This window comes from Cyprinus carpio, chromosome B20 (genome assembly GCF_018340385.1).
Source record: "Cyprinus carpio isolate SPL01 chromosome B20, ASM1834038v1, whole genome shotgun sequence".
Lineage (NCBI taxonomy): Eukaryota > Metazoa > Chordata > Actinopteri > Cypriniformes > Cyprinidae > Cyprinus > Cyprinus carpio.
The window spans coordinates 21,535,606-21,543,966 of record NC_056616.1 but is presented as its reverse complement, the minus strand read 5'-3'; positions in this window follow the sequence as shown (position 1 = coordinate 21,543,966).

The window sequence follows — 8,361 nt, the reverse complement described above, 5'->3', positions numbered from 1 at the left end:
GCTAAGGAGAAGAAGAACTGGACTGTTTCCCAGTGGTCCAAAGTCCTCTTTTCAGATGAGAGCAAGTTTGGTATTTCGTTTGGAAACCAAGGTCCTAGAGTCTGGAGGAAGGACGGAGAAGCTCATAGCCCAAGGTACTTGAAGTCCAGTGTTAAGTTTCCACAGTCTGTGATGATTTGGGGTGCAACGTCATCTGCTGGTGTTGGTCCATTGTGTTTTTTGAAAACCAAAGTCACTGCACCCTTTGTGAAGGCCACTGTCAAAGAAACCTGGGCTTCCATACCACCTCAGCAGTGCCACAAACTGATCACCTCCATGCCACGCCGAACTGAGGCAGTAATTAAAGCAAAAAGAGCCCCTACCAAGTATTGAGTACATGTACAGTAAATGAACATACTTTCCAGAAGGCCAACAATTCACTAAAAAGGCTATAAACAGTACTAATGGTGTTAGTTAGATGTCAGATATGTTAGCCTATGTATTTTATGCTATTCTTCCACGATTCTGAAAACAAACATTAGACAACCAGACAAAAAATTTAATTTGAGTTTCTGACAAAATGTTGTATTTAATATTATGAGTCTATTTATAAATGTCTAAAAAAGAAAAGAAAAAAAAAGAAGACTTGTTTAGTACAGAGTTTTTGAACAAATCCCTTGAATGAGTTAGACATCTAATACATTTAACAGTCAATGTTTGCCACCTACTGGCATACTGTAACACATACACTCTATATTTGAAGCGTATCATTAGTTCCAAAGGTTAATTAATTACTCGTTTTGAGCGCAGCCCTGAGGGAAACCAGTGCTCAGAGAAATGACACTGGAGGTGTAATTTCCAACCCCCAAAAACTGAGGTCTGTTTGTAAGAAAGTCCAGTATCCAATTACACGAGGGGGTACCAGGGCCCAGAGATCCGAGTTTGCTTACTAAATGCTGGGGGATCCACAATCAGCATTTGCACATGCACATGCGCCAGACTCAGGTGGAGTACAGAGGACATGGCGTCCTCTGTGGAGCGATTGGGTCGGTAAGCAATTAGGCATATAAAATATAATATAATATAATATAATATAATATAATATAATATAATATAATATAATATAATATAATATAATATAATATAATGAGATTTAGATAAGATTTATAATATAATATAATATATAATATAATATAATATAATATAATATAATCACATAAAAAGCAATAATATAGGATATGATTTGCATTTTTAATGTATAAAGATAAACCCAAACCAAGTGCAGTTGTATAAATATTCACGTAGTGACAAGCCTTTATGGAACAATAAACTTGATAATAAAGCATGTAAAAAAGAAGAGAAAAGGGTTATTATACACATATAATATAGTCTATGTTAAATTATATATAGTCTACATATAGATACATATATAATGGTGTGTTAAGTTTAATGTTGATTGTAATAACTTATTTCATAAAGAAAGCTCGAGATGGGCCAAGACTGTAGTCAAGAATAACAGAACAAAATAAATATACTGAAAGATAAGTCTGTAGTCAATATTCAGCATGGTGAGGGTACCATATAGCCTACTCTGCTTTTTTTGGGCGATATAAAAACATAAATATATTAAATCAACAGAAAATAAAAAGGAAGACATTCTATCAAACGTTTCATTGCCAGTGTGCAAATGATCCGAATACGAGTGTAACAGAACACACCACTAGATGGTGCAATAAGACAACGAAACACTAACCTACTAAGCCCCATTAAATATTATTGCTGTTAATAAACGGTTTTTACATTTTTCATCCTTTTGTGTGTTTATTACTTAATGTTTATACTAAAATTAACAATGTATAATGATTTAAAATTGCATTTGTGGACACTCATTGTCCTTTCAAAATAAAGTTGTGGATGAATGTAAACGGAAGTAAATATTACCTGTCAAACTCACAAAGAATGAGTGGACAGAGTGGACACTGTGACTATAAGCTTTCACCACTAGATGTCTCTCTCACTCACACAATAGTTTTTGATCTTTCATTTCAAGTTTAATTCAAGTCGAGGACAAACATAGGATTACTGGAGAAACAAATGAAAACAAACTCCTGCTGTAATTAAATCATATTATTATTCCATCCTTGTGAGTTAAAAGACAGAGCCAGATAATAGATGTAATATTCTCTGAAGCAGTTTCGTAATGTAATGGAGAGCAGAAACAAATTCCTCTCCTTTGTGTTTTTGATGAAAGGAACATGGAAGCAAACAACCGTGACACGTTTTCCAAGACGAGGGGCTGAATTTTATATAGCTGAAAGAGGAAGATAATTGAAACTGGGCTATTTAATATTCAGGACCTGTATTGTATTCCACTGTTGTCTTTGTTAGTGCCTGATGAAGCACAACAGATGAAGACGCACTTCTGCTAAAATCTGTTTCATGTGCATGAAGGCTTGAGGCTGTGTGTATTGCTCTCTGAATCCCCATTACAAAAGCCAACTGTTGTACAGTAATACTGTGTCACAACAGCACTTTGTCTAATGGACGATCAAAGTAAAATAAGCAACTTGTTACACATAAGATGACTTTTGCCCCTGTAGCACTGTGCAAAGAGAAAAGTGCACCGTAGCTAAACAAAGCTAAACAACTACCAAAGGTTATTAAATGGACAGTTTACCAAAAATAAAAATTCTGTCTTCATTTACTCACCTTTTTGCATGATTTATTTTTTCTGCAGAAGTTTTGGTTACCATTGATTTCCACTGTATGGCCCAAAAAATGCTCTCATTTTTTCAGAATATTTTCTTTTATGTTCCAAGGAAGAAAGTAAACCCTAGTTTTGAAATGTAATGAGGTTGAGTTGATGAATGAATTTTCTTTTTCAGGTGAACTATGCCTTTAATAAAAACATCCACAGTGCTTTTTTTTCTTCAGTTTTTCTTGGGTAGAATTGTTTTCCTAAGGTAGTTTTCCTATAAGAATTGTTTAGGCTATTATCAGAAGGATAGTTCATCCAAAAATGATCCATTCTCATGTTGTTGCAAACCTTTAAGACTTTTTTCTTTTGTGAAACACAAAAGGCAATATTTTCAATAATGTACATACAGCATCATATACAGTATATGACCCTGGACCACAAAACCAGTAATAAGTAGCACGGGTATATTTGTAGCAATAGCCAAATTATGAGCCATACAATATGCCAAAAATCATTAGGATATTAAGTAAAGATCATGTTCCATGAAGATATTTGGTAAATTATCTAACTTAAATACATCAAAACTTAATTTTTGATTAGTAATATACATTGCTAAGAACTTAATTTGGACAAATTTAAAGGTGATTTTCTTAGTATTCCAGATTGTCAAATAGTTGTATCTTGGCTAAATATTGTCGTATTGTAACAAATCATACATCAATGGAAAGCCTCTTTATTCAATTAAAAATTTCAGTAAAAAAGACCCATTTGACTGATTTTGTATTGTTCAGGGGTCACATGCTTATTTATTTATTATGACACAATAATGGACATAAACTGCCTACTGTCTTTAAACCTCTGCTACGAACCAAATCATTAATTTAATTATACAAAACAATCAGCCTAGCATAAAAAAAAATAAAAAATAAAAAATGATTAAGTATTGAAATAGTATGACGAAATTTCTGACAATGGAACACTGCTACTGACCAATCAGAATCATGCATTGAATTAATTTAGATTTTTGGGGGTATACTTTTTTTTTTTTTAAACAAGCCATAAACTTTTCTTAACTGAAACTGCAGGAGGTATTTGAGTACATTTTGAGGGATCAGTGAAAGGAGACAGTCTTGTGAAGCAGAGAGAGAGAGAGAGCTCCATCTGTCTTATCATATTTAAGGACTAAATCTCTGGGGCAGCTCGCGCAGACTTGATTTATAATGTGTCATACATCCTGACGAGTTCGCCAGGCATAGCATCTATGAGCAGCAGCAGCAGCAGCGTGTGTTTGTGTGATTCTGTCACTTTGGCGGAGCCCATGAGGCCATGCAAACCTGCTGCTTGTTTGTGCCATTTCACTCCTGAATTATCTGGGCAGATCTCTATATAGTGGTACCACAAATAGAGGTTACTTAAAGGAATCTGTCATCCTTCATTTATCTTCTTGTGACTTTGTCATATACGTCTAATTTCTATAGTTCATGGCTGTGTAGCATTACATACACTTAATATGTTGATAGGAAAAAACATAATTTTCTCTCTTACTCGCTCCTCTTGAGCTGTGATGTGGGCTGGCGGCTCATTCTGAGCATTTAACAATTTGAGTGGCTCCACAAGGATCCAATTATACACACATATTAAGCCATACAGTGGAGTGTTTAATAGCATAAATGCTAAGGCGTATTTTTTTAATCCTGTTAAAATTATGATCATGTCAGGTGTTGGGCATTTTGCAGCTAGCTCTGGACAATCCAGCATCAAGAAATATCACAAATGAGATCGCTTTAAAATAATATCACAGTTGCTTCTACACAGCAATGAGATTAAATTAAATTAATAGTTTACCCAAAACTGTGGCAAATTTACTCCCGCTCATTCAAGATGTCGATGAATTTGTTTCTTAATCAGAACAAATTTGGAGAAATTTAGCATTACATCACCAATGGATTTTCTGCAGGGAATGGGTGCCGTCAGAATGAGAGTCCAATCAGCTGATAAAAAAAATCACAAGTAATCACTATGACTCACTCCTCTGCAATTATTCATGTTTTGGTGAACTATTCCTTTAACTGGGGAGTAAAAAGAGACCTAGGAACACCTCAATCGTTTCAGATGTGATCTCATCAACTGTGATTTGCCAAGATATCAAATTATGCAATGAAAAGTCAGCAAGCTACATATAAACTCAGATCATTTGGTTTAGAAATTAGTCATGTTATCCATTCATTTAATAGCTACTTAATGCACAGTATGCCAACAACTGTCCCATTTTTCTATTTTATTTCTCTTAATAGAAACAGAGTTCAACATGAACTAAAATATGATGTTGCTGAACTTGTTGTGAAAGAATCATCTGTACAGTACATTATATTCCAAAAAAAAAAAGAAGTTTGTGTTAATCTTTTGTCAGAATGTACAAAATATTCTTGCTCTGCCTCTGACACAACTTCGCTGTTTTACTTTTTATTTTTCATGATCAAATTAGTTCCTAGTGGATGAAATTCAGCCCCACTCTTCATTTGTTCTTATTTGATATCCTGTTTCCTAGAAATATATATATGGAATTATATAAATATGGAATTAAAATGGTTATGAATGCTGTTTCATGTGGAATTTGAATAAAACAACTTCTGGGCAATGCAATACACAACATTTAAGCAATTTTCTCTGAGAGGACTGATGGTTTTTCATTCACAATCTTTATCAGACATTGGACCAAAATCAAAATGAATGGATGTTGAATAGTGTTCAAAGGGATAAAATAAGATATAAAAAGCATAATATGCATGCAGATGTGTGAGTGTATGGTGGTGGGAGTGATGGAGGAATTGAAAGGAGGACAGAGTGAGACGTGAAAATCATCCAGTCTGATCACTAATGGCGAGGAAGCTAATGGACTGATGGACTAAACTGCAGGTGGGTCAGAACCACAGGCAGATTATTGGGTCAGTCATAGAGCACTCCCATCCACTGCACAGCAGGATTAAACAGCACTGTAAATGTGTGGCCTGTATCAAATATTACTGCCCTACGCTAATAGCTGAACATTATTATGGCCATTAAGGCAATTCAGTGTTCCTACAATGTCTAGAATCACTTCCTATGGACGCCTGCTGCTGCATGATTTGTGCCTCTGATTTTCTGTGACTTTCACAATGTTAGAAATAATGCTGATTTTATTATGCAAAATTCTCTATTCCATTTTAGACTGTTACATTATAATCTTATTGTGCTTCTTTAGCGGTTAATGAGATTTCACTTTTTATATGAAGGCATTTTCAGTCTTATAACTAGAGAAATGACTTATTCTGGTTCTAGTGGAGATTCACATCCTATGCATGAAGACATGAGTCATTTTGAAATGCATTCAAGCCTTGGACTGTAAAGGTCACCCTTCATGGCTATTTAAATTTAGATGTGTTTGGTCATTTTCAGCTAACAAAAATATGTTCTAAGAACATTTTACTTATTAAGTTATGAAATCAGAATGTTCTCTGAATGTTCAAAGCATCAATGTTTTTTTCTTGGTAATGTGAACAACACATTCCTTTTGATCATTTTGCATACTTTAATGTTGCTTCTGAATGCTCCCTGAACATTTGAAAAATGCTAGACAAAGTTTAACTAAAAACATATTTCATAAACCAAAGTTCTTAAAGTTTTGGCCAAAGTTCTGAGAATGTTCCCAGTTAGATGGGTTGTTACTAATATCTGCAATAGCACCGCTTTCAAGAACATGTGAAATGTGATAATGAATGACGCTTGAATTCGTCTGACACAGAACAAGACAGCTTCAGCTGAGAGAGATGAAACACCTGTAAATAATAGAGGAGCTACATCAATGCTAGCAATCCCACTGAGGAATACAAAGTTTTTACATAAACAATTTTAACTCTTAAATATCAACACAGCTGTTTGTATGCCTTCAGTAGGAGATGTATGATTCAAATGAGTTGTTGTTCAAGAACTCAAGGAGTTGTGTCTGTAAAGAGATTAAGGGTGACGTCCTGCCAGTCAGCTGCACTCATGCGAAGTGATTCCTTCTGTCAGACACTCACAGGCACTCTTCCCACTGGTCAGTTCTTTGTCACCGCTCTGCTACTGCCGTGATGGATGACATTCTAATTGAGAATAGAGAAGGTGATGTTCAAAATAATCAGTTGGCCGCATGAGATGACCAGATAATCATGATAAAAATAAAAATAAGGCCAGAAATTGTGTGCAGCGGTAGAAATGATATGCTGGGGACCTGAGTTCGAATCTGGTCTGGTGTGTTTTGAATTACTGTTTTTGTTTAAAAGGTGAATTGCTAAAGAATATAGTATGCATACCACTTACACTGTTTGTGTTTAAAAGGTGAACTGTTGAAGAATAGATTTAACCAGAAGAATACATTTTCTGAAGCAATACAATAACATACTGAAATATACAGTAAGTAGCCTAATTTTTGAAAATAGCATACATTTTTAACTAGTTTTACTGAATAGTGTTCTAGCCTACCGTTCACCGTTCGTAAACAAAACATTCATTTTTAATGAATGAATCAGTTGATCCAGTTCTTAAAATGATTGATTCATTCACACGCGTGTGTGAATGATTCATTTACGAATTGCACTGATTCCCTGTTCACCTGAATGACTCAGTGATTTGGTCGTCTCGGTTAACAGCATAGAAATTAAGATATTTTAATGACATAATTGATTGCTGATATTCTGTCTGGAATACTTGATTCTGATTTGTCAAGATTTGTCACAAACTGGCGCCAACTTGCATCTCAAATATCGATTGTAGTGAAAATGATCTAAGAAACTTCAGTAATAGTATTACTGTCTTCATCTTGCTTACTAGGTCAATTGGTTTGTACGTTGTAATGGGCTATTTCTTCGCGAAATCTTTAAGATAAAACAGCCTGCAGGTTTGATTTCATCTGTAGATAACTGATGTCTACAAAGATATGGTGGTTTTACAATATATTTGTTTAAAAATGGCAGTCCCCATTCATTATTATTACATGCAAAAAAGAGACCTGCATATTCAAAACTGCTCCTAATTCTAGTTTCATAGAAGGAAAGCCTTGGGATTGGAATGACATGAAGGTGAGTAAAGGATGCCAGATTTTTGGGTTAACCATCCTTTAAGCAAGAAATATTTAAACCCCCCCCCCCCCCCCCACACACACACTGTTTTAGCTGCTATGTTTAACAATTATTGTTGCTTTATAAATAGTCCCTAATCTATCATTTTGTCTAACATATGTTACAGACAGAAGCTCAAAATAATAAAGCTGCACAGCACAGATGGGCTCAGGTCTTTTCTTTCACGCTCTTCTCTCTATATGCACCTACAATAAGAGAGAGAGAGTTTCTTCCTGGCTGATTCAGTATTGAAAGCATGAATGTGTCACTCCGTGCTATTATTGCCTGCAGTAACTGCTTTTCCGCCATGATAGGCTTGCAAATCTGAATTTAAAACTGCAGTAGTGCTAGTATAGGATGTAATATACACAGGTCCTAATAACTCACTTTGACAGAGTTGCTATACAGTATCTGTCTTTAAAAGTTCCTCAGAGTGGGCTGCGTAGGATAATGGTTCAGAATTCCTGCATGGATTTATCAAGTACAGCTAAAGAATGTCTATTGCCTTAAAATGGCCCATTGTGAGCTCGGGAGAATGCATGCAAATGT